The following is a 23,994-nucleotide window of genomic DNA, read 5'->3' on the forward strand; positions in this document are numbered from 1 at the left end:
CTCTAGGTTTCTTCCTAGGTTTTGGCCTTTCTAGGGAGTTTTTCCTAGCCACCGTGCTTCTACACCTGCATTGCTTGCTGTTTGGGGTTTTAGGCTGGGTTTCTGTACAGCACTTTGAGATATCAGCTGATGTACGAAGGGCTATATAAATACATTTGATTTCATTTTATTTGATTCTCGGTAGTATGGCAACTAATCAGTCTCCTTCGTTCCAAAAATAGTGGATCTTAGGAGTCGATTCCTAGAGGAATCTTATTTAGAGGAATCGAATCTTGACTCTGCAAGGAGTTGAGGAATCCATTATTTTGAAGTTGACTCCACCACTATGTCATCGTCGTTAACAGTTGGGAAGATGACAGAGATCAGAAAGCGACAGCAGCAAAGTCCTATATGTTAGAGATGTGCATTTAAAATATTTTCAGTATTCAAATAATATCATTATATTTTTGGGGATATCCGGACAGTCTAAATACATACAGTACCAGTCAAAAGTTTGGACAGTGGTGTAAAGCACTACTTAAGTCGTTTTTTTGGGGGGTATCTGTACCTTACTTATTATATTTTTGACTACTGCACTTTTATTTTACTACATTCCTTAAGAAAATATTGTACGTTTTACTTGACACCCAAAAGCACTCAAAAGGTTACATTTTCAATGCTTAGCAGGACAGGGAAATAGTCCAATTCACGCACTTATCAAACAAACATCCCTGGTCATTCCTACTGCCTCTGATCTGGCGGACTCACTAAACACACATGCTTTGTTTGTAAATGATGTCTGAGAGTTGGAGTGTGCCCTTGGCTTTCCGTAAATAAATAAAAAAACAAGAAAATGGTGGCACCTGGTTTGCTTAATATAAGGAATTTGAAATGATTTATACTTTCACTTTTGATACTTAAGTATATTTTATTTTTAGACTTTTACTCAAGTAGAATTTTACTTGAGTCATTTTCTATTAAGGTATCTTTACTTTTACTCAAGTGTGACAGTATTGTTATCCACGTCTGCACCTACTGTCACGATCGTCGTAATGATTGGACCAAGGCGCAGTGTGAGTAGCATTCCACATCTTTATTATAACGTGAAACTTCAGCAAAACACAAAAAACAATAAATGATCAACTGAACCGTGAAGACAGTGAAGTGCAAATAGGCACCTACACAAAAACAAGATCCCACAAAACACAGTGGGGAAATGGCTGCCTAAATATGATCCCCAATCAGAGACAACGCTAAACAGCTGCCTCTGATTGGGAACCATACCAAGCACAACAACATAGAAATAAACAACATAGAACACCCCCAGTCACGCCCTGACCTACTATACCATAGAGAACCAAGGGCTCTCTATGGTCAGGGCGTGACACCAACGATGTTAGGATGAAAGTCAGAGGTCACCAAGTGCAACATAGCTTCAGCGTGTAAATCAGCTAGAAAGATGTGTCGGCATCGAGTAATTGTCTCTGGCCCCCGTCCCAGTTAGGGGGTAGTGATGAGCTCTACAACAGAGTCTCAACTCAATCGCTGGTTGAAAACAGTTTTTTGCCCATCCGAAAAGATAGAATTTGTAGATAATTGGCCCTCTTTCTGGGACTCACCCACAAACAGGACCAAGCCTGGCCTGTTGAGGAGTGACGGACTCCATCCTAGCTGGAGGGGTGCTCTCATCTTATCTACAAACATAGACAGGGCTCTAACTCCCCTAGCTCCACAATGAGGTAGGGTGCAGGCCAGGCAGCAGGCTGTTAGCCAGCCTGCCAGCTTTGTGAAGTCTGCCACTAGCACAGTCAGTTCAGCTATCCCCATTGAGACCGTGGCTGTGCCTCGACCTAGGTTGGGCAACACTAAACATGGCTGTGTTCGCCTTAGCAATCTCACTGGAATAAAGACCTCCTCCATTCCTGACATTATTGAAAGAGATTGTGATATCTCACATCTCAAAATAGGGCTACTGAATGTTAGATCCCTCACTTCCAAGGCAGTTATAGTCAATGAACTAATCATAATCTTGATGTGATTGGCCTGACTGAAACATGGCTTAAGCCTGATGAATTTACTGTGTTGAATGAGGCCTCACCTCCTGGTTACATTTAGTAATTTAGCAGATGCTCTTATCCAGAGCAACTTACAGTAGTGAATGCATACATTTCATACATTTTTTTTTCTCCGTACTGGTCCCCTGTGGGAATCGAACCCACAACCCTGGCGTTGCAAACACCATGCTCTATCAACTGAGCCACACGGGACCACTAGTGACTATTACACTAGTGACTATATCCCCCACGCATCCCACAAAGGCAGAGGCGTTGCTGACATTTATGATAGCAAATTTCAATTTACAAAAAAAAACAACGTTTTCGTCTTTTGAGCTTCTAGTCATGAAATCTATGCGGCCTACTCAATCACTTTTTATAGCTACTGTTTACAGGCCTCCTGGGCCATATACAGCATTTCTCACTGAGTTCCCTGAATTCCTATCAGACCTTGTAGTCATGGCAGATATTATTCTAATTTTTGGTGACTTTAATATTCACATGGAAAAGTCCACAGACCCACTCCAAAAGGCTTTCGGAGCCATCATCGACTCAGTGGGTTTTGTCCAACATGTCTCTGGACCTACTCACTGCCACAGTCATACTCTGGACCTAGTTTTGTCCCGTGGAATAAATGTTGTGGATCTTAATGTTTTTCCTCAAAATCCTGGACTATCGGACCACCATTTAATTACGTTTGCAATTGCAACAAATAATCTGCTCAGACCCCAACCGAGGATCATCAAAAGTCGTGCTATAAATTCTCAGACAACCCAAAGATTCCTAGATGCCCTTCCAGACTCCCTCTCCCTACCCAAGAACGTCAGAGTGCAAAAATCAGTTAACCACCTAACTGAGGAACTCAATTTAACCTTGTGCAATACCCTAGATGCAGTCGCACCCCTAAAAACAAAAAAACATTTGTCATAAGAAACTAGATCCCTGGTATACAGAAAGTACCCGAGCTCTGAAGCAAGCTTCCAGAAATTTTAAACGGAAATGGCACCACACCAAACTGGAAGTCTTCCGAATAGCTTGGAAAGACAGTACCATGCAGTATCGAAGAGCCCGCACTCCTGCTCGGTCATCCTATTTTTCCAACTTAATTGAGGAAAATAAGAACAATCCAAAATGTCTTGTCGCAAAGCTAACAAAAAAGCAGCATTCCCCAAGAGAGGATGGCTTTCACTTCAGCAGTGATAAATTCATGAACTTCTTTGAGGAAAAGATCATGATCATTAGAAATCAAATTACGGACTCCTCTTTAAATCTGCGTATTTCCTGCGTATCTGCGCACAACTGTGCCAGGACCTAGGATCAAGGGAGACACTAAAGTGTTTCAGTACTACATCTCTTGACACAAAACCTCTTGACACTAAACCTTCAAGCTGCATACTGGACCCTATTCCAACTAAACTATTGAAAGTGCTGCTTCCTGTGCTTGGCCCTCCAATGTTGAACATAATAAATGGCTCTCTATCCACCGGATGTGTACCAAACTCACTAAAAGTGGCAGTAATAAAGCCTCTCTTGAAAAAGCCAAACCTTGACCCAGAAAAATATAAAAAACTAATCGGCCTATATCGAAACTCCCATTCCTCTCAAAAATTTAAAAAGCTGTTGCGCAGCAACACAGTGCTTTCCTGAAGACAAACAATGTATACAAAACGCTTCAGCCTGGTTATAAAGACCCCATCAAAGCACTGAGACTGCACGTGTGAAGGTGGTAAAGGACCTTTTAATTGCGTCAGACCGAGGCTCTGCATCTGTCCTTGTGCTCCTAGACCTTAGTGCTGCTTTTGATACCATCGATCACCACATTCTTTTGGAGAGATTGGAAACCCAAATTGGTCTACACGGACAAGTTATGGCCTGGTTTAGATCTTATCTGTCGGAAAGATATCAGTTTGTCTCTCTGGATGGTTTGTCTTCTGCCAAATCAACTGTAAATTTCGGTGTTCCTCAAGGTTCTATTTTAGGACCACTAATGTTCTCACTATATATTTTACCTCTTGGTGATGTCATTCGGAAACATAAAGTTAACTTTCACTGCTATGCAGATGACACACAGCTGTACATTTAGATGAAACATGGTGAAGCCCCAAAATTGCCTTCGCTGGAAGCCTGTGTTTCAGACATGAGGAAGTGGATGGCTGCAAACGTTCTACTTTTAAACTCGGACAAAACAGAGATGCTTGTTCTAGGTCCCAAGAAACAAAGATATCTTCTGTTGAGTCTGACAATTAATCTTGATGGTTGTACAGTCGTCTCAAATAAAACTGTGAAGGACCTCGGTGTTACTATGGACCCTGATATCTCTTTTGAAGAACATATCAAGACTGTTTCAAGGACAGCGTTTTTCCATCTACATAACATTGCAAAAATTTGAAATATTCTGTCCAAAAATGATGCAGAAAAATGTATCCATGCTTTTGACACGTTTAGGTTGGACCACCGCAATGCTCTACTTTCCGGCTACCAGGATAAAGCACTAAATAAACTTCAGTTTATTTAGTGCTTTATTTAGCCTCTCTACACTGTAGAGAGGCTAGGTATTACTGCTAACCTACAAAGCATTACATGGGCTGCTCCTATCTATCTTTCAGATTTGGTCATGCCGTACATACCTACATGTACGCTATGGTCACAAGACGCAGGCCTCCTAACTGTCCCTAGAATTTCTAAGCAACAGCTGGATGCAGGGCTTTCTCCTATAGAGCTCCATTTTTATGGAATGGTCTGTCTACCCATGTGAGAGACGCAGACTCGGTCTCATCTCTTCAGTAGGTCCTACGATTGAGTGTAGTCTGGCCCAGGAGTATGAAGGTGAACGGAAAGGCACTGGAGCAACGAACCGCCCTTGCTGTCTCTGCCTGGCCGGTTCCCCTTTCTCCACTGGGATTATCTGCCTCTAACCCTATTACAGGGGCGGAGTCACTGGCTTACTGGTGCTCTTCCATGTGGTCCCTAGGAGGGGTGCGTCACTTGAGTGGGTTGAGTCACTGACGTGATCTTCCTGTCTGGGTTGGCGCCCCCCCTTAGGTTGTGCAGTGGCGGAGATCTTTGTGGGCTATACTCGGGCTTGTCTCAGGATGGTAAGTTGGTGGTTGAAGATATCCAAATGACATTTACTCCTGAGGTGCTGACCTGTTGCACCCTCGACAACCACTGTCATTATTATTATTTGACCCTGCTGGTCATCTATGAACATCTTGGCTACGTTCTGTTATAATCTCCACCCGGCACAGCCAGAAGAGGACTGGCCACCCCTCAGTCTTGTTCGTCTCTAGGTTTCTTCCTAGGTTCTGGCCTTTCTAGGGAGTTGTTCCTAGCCACGGTGCTTCTACACCTGCATTGCTTGCTGCTTGGGGTTTTAGGCTGGGTTTCTGTTACTGCACTTTGAGATATCAGCTGACGTAAGAAGGGCTTTATAAATACATTTGATTTGATTTCCACCACTGAGTTTGGACACCTACTCATTCAAGGGTTTGTCTTCATTTTTACTATTCTACATTGTAGAATAATAGTGAAGTCATAAACTATGAAATAACACATATGGAATTATGTAGTAACTAAAAAACAGTTAAATCAAAAGGTATTTTAAAATCTTCAAAGTAGCCAAACTTTACCTTGATGGAAGCTTTGCACTCTTGGCATTCTCTCAACCAGCTTCATGAGGTAGTACCTAGAATGCATTTCAATTGACTGGTACTGTATGTTTTCAAGATCATACTTTTTCTTTTTTTACTTCAATGGAGACTTGCTCGCAGGTACGCTGCGCTCTGCTTGTTTCAGCAGGAGGTGGGGGAGGTCGAGGGATGAGCAGGGGCGGGTGAGTGTGAACATCTGTGTGGCAAGGAGGGAGAGCGAGAAAGTAGTCTGACTGATTCGTGGCAGTTAGACAAACTTGTTGCTGCCATAGGTTGTCTATCATACCATCTGGTAGTGCCTGTCTTGACTGCATCAAATCATTTTAAAGAAGCTAGCTAGCTACAGTAGCAAGGCTAATTGAGTATATGAAACAACGGTGATCAATGTAGCCTACTCCTAATTTAGCAACTGAATTCTGTAATTCTAATTCTAGTAGGCTGAAATTGAAGATGTGGCAATATCGTCTGCTATTATCCTCAGTAATTTTCCATCCAGATTGTCAGACCCCAGTGGCTTGTCATGATGAAAGTATGCATGTAACTGTAAATTGATGAAATATGGATTATGATACTGATTTATCTACTAACCAAAGGAATAAAGGATAAACCCATAACAGTAAACATTCATACATCCACTCTCTCATACTCCCAAAACAATACCACGGCAAAAAAAGGCGTATTAGCCAAGGTCACAGAATGGCATTTGATCGAATATTACATTTTCAAAATATATATTTTTTTATGTACAGTATGCATTAATGAGTAAATTATACATTCATAAAATCTATGACTTTTTTTTACAATCTACACTGAACAAAAATATAAAATGCAATATATGCGGAAATAAAAGATCCCTGAAATTTTCCATACGCACAAAAAACGTATTTCTCTCAAATGTTGTGCACAAATTTGTTTATATCCCTGTTAGTGAGTATGTCTCCTTTGCCAAGATAATCCATCCACCTGACAGTTGTGGCATATCAAGAAGCTGATTAAACGGCATGATCATTACACAGGTGCACCTTTTGCTGAGGAAAATAAAAGGCCACTCTAAAATGTGTAGTTTTGTCACACAATGCCACAGATGTTTTGAGGTAGCGTGTGATTGGCATGCTGACTGCAGGAATGTCCATCAGAGCTGTTGCCTTAGAATTTCATGTTAATTTCTCCTACATAAGCCACCTCCAACCCTGTTTTAGAGAATTTTGCAGTACGTCCTACCGGCCTCACAACCACTTCACCACTTTGAATCCTGGTTTCAATATCCGACAGCGTGTATGGCGTTGTGTGGGCGAGCGGTTTGCTGACGTCAGCATTGTGAACAGAGTGCCCCGTGGTGGTTGTGGGGTTATGGTATGGGCAGGCAAAAGGTACGGACAACTAACACAATTGCATTTTATCGATGGCAATTTGAATGCACAGAGATTCCTTGACGAGATTCTGAGGCCCATTGTCATGCCATTCATCCACCGCCATCACCTCATGTTTCAGTATGATAATGCACGGCCCTGTGTCGCAAGGATTTGTACATAATTCCTGGAAGCTGAAAATGTCCCAGTTCTTCCATGGCCTCCATATTCAGACATGTCACCCATTGAGCATGTTATGGAATGCTCTGGATCAACATTTACAACAGCATGTTCCATTTCCTGCCAATTTCCTGCAACTTCGCACAGCCATTGAAGAGAAGTGGGACAACATTCCACAATCAACAGCCTGATCAACTCTATGCGAAGGAGATGTATACAACCTTACAGGGAAATGCTTGCTTACAAGCCCTTATGCAACAATGCAAATAGTCCGGGTAGAACCACACTCAGTTCAAAAAAATTGTCTGAAAGGAACCAAGTGTGAAAACATCCTTAGTCTCAGTCATGGATGAGTGTGATGTCCAGCAAATAGAGCATCGCTGACATTTAAATTGACTGATTTCCTTATATGAACTGTAACTCAGTAAAAACAAAAAAAAATTGCATTTATATTTTTGTTCAGTGTAACTACATATACATAACACAATGGTAGTAATTTATTTGAATGGTAAATCGCAATTGATAAACTGGGTAAATCAAGGTTTATTCACAACACAGGTGAATACATATTCAATAGGAGTGTGTACATGCATTGAGTTAATGAGCTTGTTTTGACATATTTTCACGGGGCTATAGATGAAAAACAATCTGTTTACCTTCCTTTTGGGACTTATTTTATTGATATAAAAGTGTGCACTGTCTCGACGACCCATGAAGTCATTCACACAGTAATTTCCAGGCTCAAGCAAAGATCTGGCCTGGGAGAGACGTGAGGCGGGGCAGACTAAGTGAATGAATAAAGTGTTGGGTGACTATCAGCTTTGTAACCAGCAATATTTTGCATAATGGTTTGTATCATAAACAAGGTAGTAGGGTAGTGAATTGATGTTGGCTTCAGCTGTAAGCTAGCAAGGAAAGTTACCGATAGCCTACAAAGCTGGAAGCTATCTTGTATTGTAGTATTCTAGTACAGGACATTGTTTTGGGAACCGTTTAAACATTTCTACATACCGTGTTGCATTATTCAACTGTGTTAACTTCTGTGCAGCATAAATGGTGATGCAGCCTAGACTCCCAGTGACTTCTGTGATTCCTCATGGCAGGCTAGAGCTAACAAAAAGTAAATGGTACAGGCAGGCAAGAGTCATGAACGGTGGGTGCTCTCATGTTATAAGGGGAAATCGGCTGCGCTGATAGACAGATTTGATCCTCTCTCAATCAGTAGAACATGTGAGACACATTTGACAGAAGTAACAAAAATTCTAGTACCTAACGGTTTTTCATGTTCCAGTATCGAAACATTTATTTTGGTGTACCGTGCAACACTAGTGGGTAGCTGGAATAGTGTAAGTACAGTAGTAGCTAGCTTTGAATACAAATGAATGCAAGCCCTCATGTTATTATATTACACATTCCTGACCTAGTTATTATTAGAAGCATCATACATGAATACAGATTCAAACGGTTAAATGTAGTAACACATGTAGTCCGTGTGTTGGTACAAGCACACATGCAGCCTCGCGCATGCGCATACACACCCCCTAGTCCCTTGTACTTTCTCTGCTAGAGCCCTCCAGCTGGACTAGGGACTCTGGGGGATGGACTCAGGAAGCGGGTATTGTTTATTTTTGGAGGGGTTTTATTTAGCTTCTCTTTGAGGGAGAGTTGAAATGGTGAAGAGGAAAATGTGGTGTCCAGATTGTGGTCTGTATGTGATGGTACTGAACACCAGGCCTTGATCCACTCCTGTATTCCGGCTGTACCAAGGGATAGTGAAGCTGATACTCTGCCGTGTGTGTCTGCTGTGTGTCTACGTTTGTGTGTGTTGAGGCTGATACTAGTACAGATGTAATGTGGTAGCCAGCCTTGAGAGAAACAGCCAGTTCTCGTGCCCACTGCCCAAGCCAGGAGAAGGGTAGTCTCATGAGCCATACTAAAAGTCTTGCACTAGCTAGTCGTAAGAAAGTCGAGAGAGACTAAATGGCTGATTTCATGAATGCTGAATCTCTGCGGTCTATGGCTGTACAGTATGAATGGGTCCAAGACACTCAAGGGGACTCATTCCAACCCTCCACAGACACAGCGATTTAAAAAAAAAAGATACAAGGACCAGACATGATTAGATGACACAGAGCAGGCCATTTGTTGAGATCAGGAAATGCACTGGAACTGTTAAGGTCAGGGCAATTACAGATGGGATGGGACTAAAGCAGGAAGTACCAGTGATTCGCTCAATATGGAAGTGGTCAGATGATGAGGATGCTTCGCTACAAGACTGTTTTCCTAGCACAGACTGGAATATGTTCAGGGATTCATCCAATGACATTAAAGTATACCACTTCATTCACCGGCTTCATCAATAAGTGCATCAACAATGTCGTCCAAACAGTGACCTATCCAAACCAGAAGCCATTGCTTACAATCAACATCCACACCGAGGTAAAAGATAAAGCTGCCGCTTTCAAGGAGCGGGACACTAATCCGGACACTTGTAAGAAATCCCGCTATGCCCTCTGATCGAAACATCAAACAGGCAAAGTGCAAATAAAGGACTAAGATTAAATTCTACTACACCGGCTCTGACGCTCGTCGGATGTGGCAGAGCTTGCAAACTATTAGGGATGACAAAGGGAAACCTAGCTGTGAGCTGCCCAGTGACGCGAGCCTACCAGAGGAGCTAAATGCCTTTTATGCTCTCTTCGAGGCAAGCAACACTGAAGGATGCTTGAGAGCACCAACTGTGTTATCATGCTCTCTGTAGCCGATGTGAGCAAGACCTTTAAACAGGTTAACATTCACACTGCCCTTACCCACCTGGACAAAAGGAACACCTATGTGAGAATGCTGTTCATTGACTACAGCTCAGCATTCAACACCATAGTGCCAACAAAGCTCATCACTAAGCTAAGGACCCTGGGACTAAACACCTACCTCTGCAACTGTATCCTGGACTTCCTGATGGGCCACCCCCAGGTGGTAAGGGTAGGCAACAACACATTTGCCACGCTGATTCTCAACATTGTGGCCCCTCTGGTGCGTGCTTAGTCCCCTCCTATACTCATTGTTCACCCACAACTGCATGGCCTAGCACGTCTCCAACACCATCATTACGTTTGCTGACGACAACAGTGGTGGGCCTGATCACCGACAACGGTGAGACCGCCTATAGGGAGGAGGTCAGAGACCTGGCAGTGTGGTGACAGGACAACAACCTCTCCCTCAATGTGAGCAACACAAAGGAGCTGATCGTGGACCACAGGAAAAGGTGGGCCGAACAGGCCCCCATTAACATCAACGAGGCTGTAGTGGAACGGGTCGAGAGTTTCAAGTTCCTTGGTGTCCACATCACCAGTGAACTATCATCGTCCAAACACACCAAGACAGACATGAAGAGGGCACAACAATCCATTTTCCCCCTCGGGAGACTTTAAAAAGTTCTACAGTAGCACCATCGAGAGCATCCTGACCGGTTACATCACCGCCTGGTATGGCAACTGCTCGGCACCCGAAAGTAAGGCGCTACAGAGGGTAGTGCATATGGCCCATTATATCACCGGGGCCAAGCTTCCTGCCATCCAGGACCTATATACTAGGTGGTGTCAGAGGAAAGCACAAAAAAAATTGTCATAGACTGTTCTCTCTGCTACAGCACGGCAAGCGGTTAATCAGTTAATCAAATGGCCACCTGGACTATTTACATTGACACCCCCCCCTCCCCCACTCGCTGTTTATTATCTATGCATAGTCACTTTACCCCTACCTACATGTACATACAAATTACCTCGACTAACCTGTACTCCCGGGCACATGACTTGGTATCGGTACCCCCTGTATATAGCCTTGTTATTTTTCACTTTTTGTTTAGTAAATATTTTCTTAACTCTATTTCTTGAACTGCATCTTTGTTTAAGAGCTTCTATGTAAGCATTTCACGGTAAGGTTGACACCTGTTGTATTCTGCGCATGTGTCAAATAAAATTTGATTTGATTTAAAATAGCTAATTTTATGGGTTAGACAGTTGGAGACACACACTGTGTCCCCTTCAGTGCCCTGTGGTCCCCCTCCAGCCTCTCTTGATGAAGATCGTTAGCCTATATAGGAAACAAGCTTTTATCACCTCAAGGCTGGCATCCAGACTCACTCTATTACACACACTGTCATGTGTGCTCCCTCTCCGGCCTCTAGGTCACCAGGCTGCTCGTTATGGCGCACACTTGTCACCATCGTTACATGCACCTGTGCATCATCAGACTCACCTGGACTCCATCACTTCCCTGATTACCTTCCTTATCTATCTATCTGTCACTCCCTTTGGTTCCTTCCCCAGGCGTTATTGTTTCTGTTCCAGTGTTAAGTCTGTGCGTTGTTCGTGTTTCTTGTTTTGTTTTATGTTGCGTTTATTTATTAAAAACACTTGCTTCCCGACTCTCAGCGCACATCGTTACACACACACACAGGCCCTTGCTCGCAGGCTTTGTTGCCCCTATTGGGTCACCACTTCTTATCTGGCTGCTGCCCCCCCCCCCCGCCCCCATTTACACAGACATGCATCCCTACACAGTATGTAATTACATGATGTAATTACCAATGCCATTTGATTGAAGTTATCACGCTCTTGCTAAACCAGTGGCGCATAATAGTGACATATGTATGACGTATTGCCAGTGGCAATTTAAACAAATAATTATACACACTCAAGGTTTACCTTCAAAAGAACCCCCCCCCACCACCACATACATACACACACCAATATTGAGGCTAGTCAGGGCTCTCATAGTTTTTGTGTTTATCCCATCGCACCACTACTAAAGGTACTTCGTGCTGAAACAATCTAAGGCTAATTAGCATCAGCTGTAATCTGCTCCTCCATGTGTGTGTTTGTGGACTCATCAGAGAGCCTGCATGTTGTAAACAAAAACCAGGGTTGAGTTCTAAATGGAACCTATTACCTAAACAAAAAAGAAACAGCCCTTTTTCAAGATCCTGTCTTTCAAAGATAATTTGTAAAAATCCAAATAACTTCACAGATCTTCATTGTAAAGGGTTTAAACACTGTTTCCCATGCTTGTTCAATGAACCATTAATGAACATGTTAAGACACTAACAGCTTACAGATGGTAGTCAACAGGGAGACAGGACGGCTACAGGGAGACAGGACGGACAGCTGATCGTCCTCGCAGTGGCAGACCACGTGTAACAACACCTGCACAGGATCGGTACATCCGAACATCACAACTGCGGGACAGGTACAGGATGGCAACAACTGCCAGAGTTACACCAGGAATGCACAATCCCTCCATCAGTGCTCAGACTGTCCGCAATAGGCTGAGAGAGGCTGGACTGAGGGCTTGTAGGCCTGTTGTAAGGCAGGTCCTCACCAGACATCACCGGCAACAACGTCACCTATGGGCACACACCCACCGTTGCTGGACAAGACAGGACTGGCAAAAGTGCTCTTCACTAACAGGTCACGGTTTTGTCTCACCAGGGGTGATGGTCGGATTCGCGTTTATTGTCGAAGGAATAAGCGTTACACCGAGGCCTGCACTCTGGAGCGGAATTGATTTGGAGGTGGAGGGTCCGTCATGGTCTGGGGCGGTGTGTCACAGCATCATCGGACTGAGCTTGTTGTCATTGCAGGCAATCTCAACGCTGTGCGTTACAGGGAAGACATCCTCCTCCCTCATGTGGTACCCTTCCTGCAGGCTCATCCTGACATGACACTCCAGCATGACAATGCCACCAGTCATACTGCTCGTTCTGTGCGTGATTTCCAGCAAGACAGGAATGTCAGTGTTCTGCCATGGCCAGCGAAGAGCCCGGATCTCAATCCCATTCAGCGCGTCAGGGACCTGTTGGATCGGAGGGTGAGGGCTAGGGCCATTCCCCCCAGAAATGTCCGGGAACTTGCAGGTGCCTTGGTGGAAGAGTGGGGTAACATCTCACAGCAAGAACTGGCAAATCTGGTGCAGTCCATGAGGAGGAGATGCACTGCAGTACTTAATGCAGCTGGTGGCCACACCAGATGCTGACTGTTACTTTTGATTTTGACCCCCCTTTGTTCAGGGACACATTATCCCATTTCTGTTAGTCACATGTCTGTGGAACTTGTTCACTTTATGTCTCAGTTGTTGAATCTTATGTTCATACAAATATTTACACATGTTAAGTTTGCTGAAAATAAACGCAGTTGACAGTAAGAGGATGTTTCTTTTTTTGCTGAGTTTATATAGTGCACTGCATACTTACTATAGGACTTGGTCAAAAGTAGTGCTCTACACAAAAAAACAATATGGTGTTTGGGATGCAACTCAGCTCTGAGCAGCGCAATACATCCCTACCTAAGAGTGCCTCCATTACCGTGTGGGTGTGTATGCGTGTTGGCTCACAAAACCTGTGGTATATTTATACAGTGAGCAATGCAGATATTTAGACTGTGTGTTACACAGCCTTGGATGACTCCAATGCCGCTATGGTTAGGGCTGGCACAATTTCTTACAAACATCACCCAACGCAAACCCACACTTATTTTTCCGAAAAGTCAAAGTATACCTGGGAGGGGAGTCTACCTGGTAGTAGTTGTAGGTTTTTATACGGTACCCAAGACCAGTCTGAGATTTTGTTTGACCATAAGTAGAGAAAGCCTACTGGATCAATACTGCAAAGCCATCACAGTTTTACTCCCTACTAGACCTAGAGAGGAGAGGGGAGAACGATGGGGAGAATAGGAAAGGGAGAGTTTGGGGGCCCATCTGAAAGTGATTTAGGCCCCTTTTGAAGAATCAGAGGCAGTTTAGCATTTAGCCGTGTTGAATGTTTCGATTGTTGTCACAGCAAGGACACAGCCATTATGCTGTTCTGGGAGTTGACATGCAGAGTGAGGCAAGATCTGCCTCTAACAGGTCTCTGCTGCATAAACACACGCGTGTGCGCACACACACAAGCACACACACGTGTATGAGCATTAGGACTGACCCTATTTAGTTGACTGGTCCATTGTTTGGTCGACAGGCTTTTGGCCGACCGAGATTTCTTAAATCGAGCCTTCGCAAAAAAAAAAGTTTATCGTGCACATGGCACCTGTCTGATTCACACTGGTCTCAGTTCAGTGAACTAATCCATTGGTTATATTATTTCAAAATAATGGTGGAACACTAATTAATCTAATATTATTTTATTACATATGCGTTTTCTCCTGCGTTGGATACAGTCGCTGCCCGCGGTTCTGAAACATAATCTTTCAGTGCGCCATAGAATTGGAGCCTGTTGCTATGTGCATAATAACAAAGTTAACCAGCATATTGCAATTGAGCCATTTCACAGATTTGGCTGTTTTTAATCTTTGCTATGCTGTAATAAAGGCTTTATAAAAAAAATCTCTAGAACAGACTGGTATTACTTATAGTGTTTACAATATTCTTCTGCCTGTTTGTAAATGCAATCTAACAGCACCTGTTTTTTCACAGATAATATGCACACAGCTCTCGCTCCTATACCCTCCTTTTTCTTGATCTCCTTGTTATTACAATTATTATTATGATCATCATTATAATAATAAGTAATGTCGTTATCATTAGTAGGCTTTGTATAATAGCTTTGTATAACCACCATCAAGCTGTAGGCCTAAGAGCTCGTCCTGTTTAGTCTTAATACCGTAACTTACTTGGGCCTATATTTCAATATATAGGCTACTGTATCAATCATTAATTCATTTGTTCATGCCATCACACAGCATATGAGACATTAATGCTTTGAAGCATTTTATCAAGAAGCATTTTAGTTTTAAAATTAAATAACAGGGCGCTTTGAATAATTAGCCTAAACAATAGATACGTTTCAATTCACAAATGCATGCAACTGTTTTTAGTCTGCTGTAATAAAGGCTTTATATATTTTTTTGTTTTTTTAGAACAGACTCCATGGTACACTTATTTGTTTAGTGTTTACACTGTTCCAAATGGTCAGAAATAAAGTATTTTATTGTAATCTAACAGCAACTGTTTAGCATACATAATACTCACGCAATGCTTATTCCTATACCCTATGTAACGGTTGTCGTCGGATAAAGCAGACCAAGACGCAGCGGGGAAATGTGCACTCATCTTCTTTTTTATTTAGTTGGCAAAGAAGGTGAAACCAAAAATAAACACGTACACAAAAAGAAACAATGACGAATAACAGTCCTGTAAGGCTTGAAGCTATACACAGAAACAATCTCCCACAAAACACAAACAAAACACATACCTATATATAGGACTCTCAATCAGAGGCAACTAAAAACACCTGCCTCCAATTGAGAGTCCAACACCCAATTACCTAGACATAGAAATACTAAACTAGAGAGAACATAGAACATAACCCGGAAATAATAAATCAAACACCCTTCTAAACAAACCACCACCCCGAACCACATAAAACAAATACCCCCTGTCACGTCCTGACCAAACTACAACACAAATAACCCCTATTACTGGTCAGGACATGACACCCTACTTGATGTTCAGTCATTTCAACAACTAAGTAAAATGTCTTCCCCAGATCTGAATTCCCCTTTCCCTCCTGGGCAACCAATAAACAATCGCCCGTTTTTTAGTTTCTTTTTCACTTCCTCCACATCCATTTTCCTGACACATGTTACTGTGTTCTGAGTTTGTAATAACCAATTTATTGATGTGATTATGATGGGCTATAGGTCAGGCCCTATTGGTCACGTGCATGCAATGCTTAAATTGTTCACGTAAAAAGAGCAAGGGTTGAGGGAAAACGGAATGTTTTTCCTAAACAAATTAAGGATTTCGGTAACAGAATTTTTCAGTCAGAAACAAAATTGCTCAATAAACATTTGCTGTGGTGCCTTTTCGCTGCAGTAGGGTGGAGAGCGAGACAACGTGCGCCAGTCACACAGGCACTCGCTGGCATTTTTTTTAACACAGTGTAACCATTGGGCTCTTTCTTGAGTCATTTGTGTGTCTTAATTATTTAATCAAACAGTGTGCTTAAAGCATCAGACAAGCTCAGTGCATATGTAGTTAATTTTATTAAAACACATAGGGTGTGTGTCTATATATGGAAAAATACGTTTAAACATTCTGACCAATTGATTGGTCGAAGAACAGGATGACTCTCGGCCGACCAAGATTTTCTTTAGTCTGGGACAGCTCTAATGAGCAAGCACACATACCAAAAGTAAATACACAGACTCAACCATTCACTGACAGATTTACTCAGACACACTCAGAGGGGGTAAGAAAACGTCCTCACACACATATGGAGACTCACGCTCTCACTTCTTACTAAATTCTAAATGACATTGGGCTCTGACAAAGCCTCCAGTGTTTGCGGCGAGAGCCTGTGCCAAGAAAGTAACTGGCTGTATGCCTCCCGCTGCTCAGCTAGAGGCCCTAGAGGTAGCTAGTACAGCCATCAACCAGACCTCCCAATTCCAACGCTGCTCTCCCAGATAAACACTCTCCATTTTACCCCCAGCCTCCCTCTCTTCCACCTGCCAGGCCTCAAAACTAATGTCTGCACAATGCTAGTCCTCTATCATTCTAATCTCTGTTCACCACACACACACACACAAAACAGCCACTTTTTAGCCCACACAGTGAATGGATACCCCCTCTCCAATGCTCTGTCGTGTCACCCAGGTAATCAGCAAGTGTTTAGTAACAAAGCAGCCCAGAGCTGGAGTGACAGCCTTTGTTTTTTGCCAGCTCCACTTAGAACAGCTCCACTGAGGGGTATGGGAACAATGTGGAGCCCAGTAGTGGTGGCCCTCTGGGTCTGGTAGCAATGGGGTGGTGGTGGCCCCGCAGGTCCAAGTGTGGGTGGAGAGGATTGGGGAGAGGGGGTTTAATATGTAGACAGGTTTAATTGTGTCAGTTGGTGCTGGGCAGTGGCCAAGCGGCATTCTGAGGGTTTTCAGGCTGTTGGATGGTTAGATTAGCAACGGCAGTTCTCCCGGTGTTGTGATAACGAGTGCCATGTTTGACGGGCCTGACAGGGCCCAGATGGGCCGTGGGGACAGAGATGGGTCCCCCCCAGGTTTAATATGCCCCAGCCCCACTAGATATATGACGTCTTTGTGATATAAAGCAGTTAAACCAGTTGATTGAAAAACCCAGTGTGCAGATGGGTGAGAAAAAAAAAATCTGTTATGTATTAAATGAGAGTTGTATCACACACACAGGAGAAAGCTTGGCCACATTCCATCCCCTCGCAAGAATGTTGCTCATGCAGGATATTTTATTTTATTAAAAAAGACACTCCCCCCCCAGCCTGATCCCTGTCCACATTTGGGAGCCATTAGCGGATGGGGCTACTGTACACCCGTGCATGGTACACGTGTGGGGCCTGGGTAACAGCCTGGTCTGTGTGTGTGTGTGTGTGTGTGTGTGTGTGTGTGTGTGTGTGTGTGTGTGTGTGTGTGTGTGTGTGTGTGTGTGTGAGAGAGAGAGAGAAATAGAGTGAGAGAACAGGCCTGCTAATGCATTAACGGAAGGGACGCATACCATTTGCTCACTTGATCAATTACATTTATGCAGTTTGTACGTATGCTAAAGGCTAGAGCTGCTGCTTTCAAGGAGCGGGACGCTGTAACAATGCCTCCTAGTGGGGGGGGGGGGGGGGGGGGGTCGGAATCAGGAGCAGGAGAGCAAGAAGTTCCAGTGGCACAACGTTTAATAAGGCGGTCCTGAACTCACAATACAAACAAGTGGGAAAAACACGCACAAACGTAGTCGCCACCCACAGGGAATAAATCGCACACACGGAGGAGAAACCTCGACTCCAAAAACAAAGTCTCGAAAGCACACGGTAACATTAATCGAAAATAAATCGAAACCCCGTGGTGCAGGCACGCACCCCTAACATGCAATACACACAAATAATCCCGCACAAAGGCTAGCATGCAGCGGTGTGTATATAAACCCACTGAAATCAACTTAATTGAACACAGGTGTGAAAAAACAGACAGACACAAACGAAAAGGAAAATGGGATCGGTGGCAGCTAGTAGGCCGGCGACGACCACCACCGAGCACCGCCCGAACAGGGAGAGGAGCCGTGACAGACGCTTATAAGAAATTCTGCTATGCCCTCCAACGAAACATTAAACAAGCAAAGCGTCAATACATGACTCGGATCGAACTCTGCTACAAATCCTCAATGTGGCAGGGCTTGCAAACTATCACAGATTACAAAGGGAAACCCAGCCAAGAGCTGCCCACTGACGCAAGTCTACCAGATGGGCTAAATGCCTTCCATGCTCGCTTCGAGGCAAGCAACACTGAACCATGTGTAAGAGCACCAACTCTTCCAGACGACTGTGTTTACGCTCTCCGTAGCCGATGTGAGTAAGACCTTTAAACAGGTTAAGATTCACAAGGAGGGCCTCCCCGAGTGGTGCAGCAGTCTAAGGCACAGCATCGCAGTGCTAGCTGCATTACTACAGATCCTGGTTCGATACCAGGTTGTGTCGCAGCCGGCCTGCCACCGGGAGACCCATGAGGTGACACACAATTGGCCCAGCATCGTCCTGGTTAGGGGAGGGTTTGGCCAGCCGGGATGTCCTTGTCCCATCTAACTCTAGCAACTCCTGTGGCGGGCCGGGCGAGACTGTAACTACCAATTTGGATATGACGAAATTGGGGAGAAAAAGGGGATAAAATAAAGATTCACAAGAAGGATTACCAGGTTGCATACTCAGAACATTCACTGACCAGCTAGCAATTGTCTTCCTGACCCATTTCTTCCTGACCCAGTCTGTAATACCTACATGTTTCAAGCAGACCACCATAGTCCCTGTGCCAAAGTATGCCAAGGTAACCTGTCTAAATGACCGCCCTGTAGCTCTCACATCTATAGCCATGAAATGCTTTGAAAGGCTGGTCATGGCTCACAGCAACATCACCTGCACAGAAACCCTAGACCCACTCTAATTTGCATACCGCCCTAACAGATTCACAGATGATGCCATCTCTATTGCACTCCACACTGCCCTTTCCCACCTGGACAAAAGGAACACCTACGTGATAATGCTGTTCATAGACGGCATCTCAGCGTTCAACACCATAGTTCCCTCCAAGCTCATCACTAAGCTAATGTCCCTGGGACTGAACACCTCCCTCTGCAACTGGATCCTGGACTTCCTTTTGGGTCGTCCCCAGGTAGTGCGGGTAGGCAACAACACATCCCCCACGCTGACCTCAACATGGGGGGGGGGGGGGCCTCAGGAGCGCGTGCTTAGGCCCCTCCTGTACTCCCTATTTACCTAGGATTGCGAGGCCGCTCACGACTCCAAACAAATCACATTTTATTAGTCACATGCGCCGAATACAACAGGACCTTACAGTGAAATGCTTACTTATGAGCCCCTAACCAACAATGCACTTTAAAAAATACAGATAAGAATACGAAATTAAAGTAATTAAAGAGCAGCAGTAAAATAACAATAGTGAGCCTATATACAGCGGGGTACCGATACAGAGTCGATGTGCTGGGGCACCGGTTAGTTGAGGTATATGTACATGTACAGTAGCTAGAGTTGTTAAAGCGACTATGCATAGATGATAACAACAGAGAGTAGTAGCGACGTAAAAGGGGGGGGGGGGGGGCAATGCAAATAGTCTGGGTAGCCATTTGATTAGGTGTTCAGGAGTCTTATGGCTTGGGGGTAGAAGCTGTTTAGAAGCCTCTTGGACCTAGACTTGGTGCTCCGGTACCACTTGCTGTGCAGTAGCAGAGAGAACAGTCTATGACAAGGGTGGCAGGAGTCTGACAATTTTTAGGGCCTTCCTCTGACACCGCCTGGTATAGAGGACCTGGATGGCAGGAAGCTTGGCCCCAGTGATGTACTGGGCCGTTCATCATCAAGTTTGTTGATGACAGGACGGTGGTGGGCCTGATCACCAATGACGATGAGAGAGCCTATAGGGAGGTGGTGAGAGACCTGGCAGTGCGGTGCCAGGACAACAACCTCTCCCTCAACGTGGGCAAGAGAAAGGAGCTTATCGTGGACTACTGGGAATGGAGGGCAGAACATGCCCCGATTCACATTGACAGGACTGTAGTGGAGACGGTCGAGAGCATCAAGTTCCTCCACATTTCGAAGGACCCATCATGGTCCTCACACACCAACACAGTCGTAAAGAGGACACGACAACGCCCCTTCTCACTCAGGAGGCTGACATTTTTTGGGCATGGGCCCTCAGATCCTCAAAGTGAAACACCTGCACAATTGAGAGCATCTTCACTGACTGCATCACCACTTGGTATGGCAACTGCTCTTAATCCGATTGCAAGGCACTAGAGGGTAGTGCATATGGCCCAGTACATCACTGGGGTCAAACTCCCTGCCATCCAGGACCTCTATACCAGGCGGTGTCAGAGAAATGCCCTAAAAAATGTTGAAGACTCCAGCCACCCAAGTCATATTGTTCTCTCTGCTACCGCACGGCAAATGGTACCGGAGCGTGAGGTCTGGGACCAAAAGGCTCCTGAACAGCTTCTACCTCCAAGCCATAAGACTGCTAAATAGTTAATCAAATAGCTACCTGGACTATCTGTATTGATCCTTTTTGCACTAACTCTTTTTGACTCTATGCATCCAAACTGGTCTCTACCCACACACTCACACAACACGTACACACAGGCACACATTCGCCACATACACACTTCCACATTCATCACATATGCTGCTGCTACTGTCTATTCAGAAAGTATTCAGACCCCTTGACTCTTTCCACATGTTGTTACGTTACAGCCTTATTATAAACACACAATACCCCATAATAACAAAGCAAAAACAGATTTTTTGAAATTTGTGGAAATGTATTAAAAATATTAAACTCACATTTGCATAAAAATTCAGACCCTTTACTCAGTACTTTGTTGAAGCACCTATGGCAGCGATTACAGCCTCGAGCCTTCTTGGGTATGACGCTACAAGCTTGGCAAACCTGTATTTGAGGAGTTTCTCCCATTCTTCTCTGCAGATCCTCTCAAGCTCTGTTAGGTTGGATGGGGAATGTCTCTGCACTGCTATTTTCAGGTCTCTCAAGAGATGTTAGATCGGGTTCAAGTCCGGGCTCTGGCTGGGTCACTCAAGAACATTCTGAGACGTGTCCCGAAGGCACTGCTGCATTGTCTTGGCTGTGTGCTTAGGGTCATTGTCCTGTTGGAAGGTGAACCTTCGCCACAGTCTGAGGTCCTGAGTGCTCTGGAGCAGGTTTTCATCAAGGATCTCTGTACATCTTTCCCTCGATCCTGACAAGACTCCCAGTCCCTGCCACTGGAAAACATCCCCACAGCATGATGTTGCCACCACCATGCTTCACTGTGCCAGGTTTCCTCCAGACGTGACGCTTGGCATTCAGGCTAAAGAGTTCAGTCTTGGTTTCATCAGACCAGAGAATCTTGTTTCTCATAGTCAGTCCTTTAGGTGCCTTTTGGCAAACTCCAAGCTGGCTGTCATGTGCCTTTTACTGAGGAGTGGCTTCCATCTGGCCACTCTACCATAAAGGCCTAATTGGTGGAGTGCTGCAGAGATGGTTTTCCTTCTAGAAGGTTCTCCCATCTCCACAGAGGAACTCTGGTGCTCTGTCAGTGACCATCGAGTTCTTGGTCACCTCCCCAACCAAGGACCTTCTCGGCGGCCAGCTTGAGGAAGGGTCTTGGTGGTTCCAAACTTCTTCCATTTAAGAATGATGGAGGCCACTGTGTTCTTGGGAACCTTCACTGCTGCAGACATAATTTTGTACCCTTCCCCAGATTCTGTACCTCGACACAATCCTGTCTCGGAGCTCTACAGACAATTTCTTCAACCTCATGGCTTGGTTTTTGCTCTGACATGCACTGTCAACTTTGGGACCTTATATAGACAGGTGTGTGCCTTTCCAAATCATGTCCAATCAAATGAATTTACCACAGGTGGACTCCAATCAAGTCGTAAAAAAAATTCAAGGATGATCATTGGAAACAGGATGCACCTGAGCTCAATTTCAAGTCTCATAGCAAAGTGTCTAAATAATAAGTTATTTCAGATTTTTTATTTTTGATATATTTGCAAAACATTATAACCTGTTATCGCTTTGTCACTCTGTATTGTGTGTAGATTGAGGAAAATGTTTTATTTAATCAGCTTTTGAATAAGGCTGTAACTTTCTGAATACTTTCCGAATGCGCTGTTTCTTGTTGCCTAGTCACTTTACCCCTACCTATATGTACAGATCTACCTCAATTTCCGTGTAACCCTGCACATCGACTAAGCACTGGTACCCCAAGTATATAGTCAAGCTATCATTGTTAATTGTGTATTTATTCCTTGTGTTACTCTTTTTACCCTATTGTTTTTATTGTATTCTGAATTGTTAGGGTCTGTAAGTAAGCATTTCACTGTTAGTTTACATCTGTTATTTTTATTTGATATATAACCTCCATCCATCTCTCTCTCCCCCTCCCTCTCTCTTAATCTGTCTCCCTCCATCCATCTCCTTCTCTCTCCTACACACCAGGAGGAGACGCCTACGGACGGTCCTGAGGTGGGCTACGGTTCCTTCCACCAGCAGTACTGGCTGGACGGCCACATTGTGGCAGTTGGGGTGGTGGACATCCTGCCCATCTGCGTGTCCTCCGTCTACCTGTACTACCACCCCGACTTTGCCTCTCTATCGCTGGGCTCCTACTCTGCACTCAGGTCAGTGGGGATCTAGCTGTGGATCTATCTCCACATCTGGCAGTGCTCTTTTCTTTTTTTCCCCAGCTCTCTCTTCCCTTTCTGCCTGATTTGTCATTCCTCTCCTTGTCTCTTTCTGTTAATGGGAGACATGTTCACATTGCCTAAGCAAGTGAAATAGATAAACAAAAGAGAAGTAAACAATAAAAATCAACAGTAAACATTATGCTCACAAAAGTTCCAAAGGAATAAAGACATTTCAAATGTCATGTTATGGCTATATACGATGTGCAAATAGTTAAAGTACAAAACAGAAAAAAATCAACATAAATATGGGTTGTATTTACAATGGTGTTTGTTCTTCACTCCTTGGCAGGGGGTTAGGAAGTGCAGCTCAGTTTCCACATCATTTTGTGGGCAATGTGCACATAGGCTGCCAAAGAAAAGACAGGCTTTCTCAATAGCAAGGCTATGCTCACTGAGTCTGTACATACTGAAAGCTTTCCTTAAGTTTTGGTCAGTCACGGTGGTCAGGTATTCTCTCACTGTGTACTCTGTTTAGGGCCAAATAGCATTCTAGTTTGCTCAGTATTATTGTTGATTCTTTCCAATGTGTCAAGTAATTATCTTTTTGTTTTCTCATGATTTGGTTGGGTCTAATTGTGTTGCTGTCCTGGGGCTCTGTGTAGTCTGTTTGTGTTTGTGAGCAGAGCCCCAGGACCAGCTTGCTTAGGGGACTCTTCTCCAGGTTCATCTCTCTGTTGGTTGTTGATTATGTTATGAAAGGTTTGAGAATCGCTTCTTTTTAGGTAGTTGTAGAATTTTAACGTCTCTTTTCTGGATTTTGATCATTAGCGTGTATCGGCCTAATTCTGCTCTGCCTGCATTATTTTGTGTTTTATGTTGTAAACAGAGGATATTTTTGCATAATTCTGCATGCAGAGTCTCAATTGTGTGTCCCATTTTGTGAATTCTTGGTTGGTGAGTGGAGCCTAGACCTCACAACCTTAAAGTGGAATGGGTTCTATAACTGATTCAAGTATTTTTTTAGCCAGATCCTAATTGGCATGTCGAATATTATGTTCATTTTGATGGCATAGAAGGCC

The 23,994-nt window shown here is 44.1% G+C and overlaps 1 pseudogene across 1 annotated transcript in view; it reads left to right on the top strand.

The window, feature by feature from the left end:
• The window catches only part of LOC106579438 (arginyl-tRNA--protein transferase 1-like), a 181,879-nt pseudogene that overhangs the window by 57,217 nt on the left and 100,668 nt on the right, over nucleotides 1–23,994 (top strand). Inside the window, exon 6 of the transcript XR_014381576.1 lies at nucleotides 22,728–22,909. The product of XR_014381576.1 is annotated as an arginyl-tRNA--protein transferase 1-like (transcript). The remainder of the gene's footprint in view (nucleotides 1–22,727; nucleotides 22,910–23,994) is intronic.

The sequence above is a fragment of the Salmo salar genome, chromosome 19, assembly GCF_965601325.2.
Source record: "Salmo salar chromosome 19, fSalSal1, whole genome shotgun sequence".
In the NCBI taxonomy this organism is placed as follows: domain Eukaryota; kingdom Metazoa; phylum Chordata; class Actinopteri; order Salmoniformes; family Salmonidae; genus Salmo; species Salmo salar.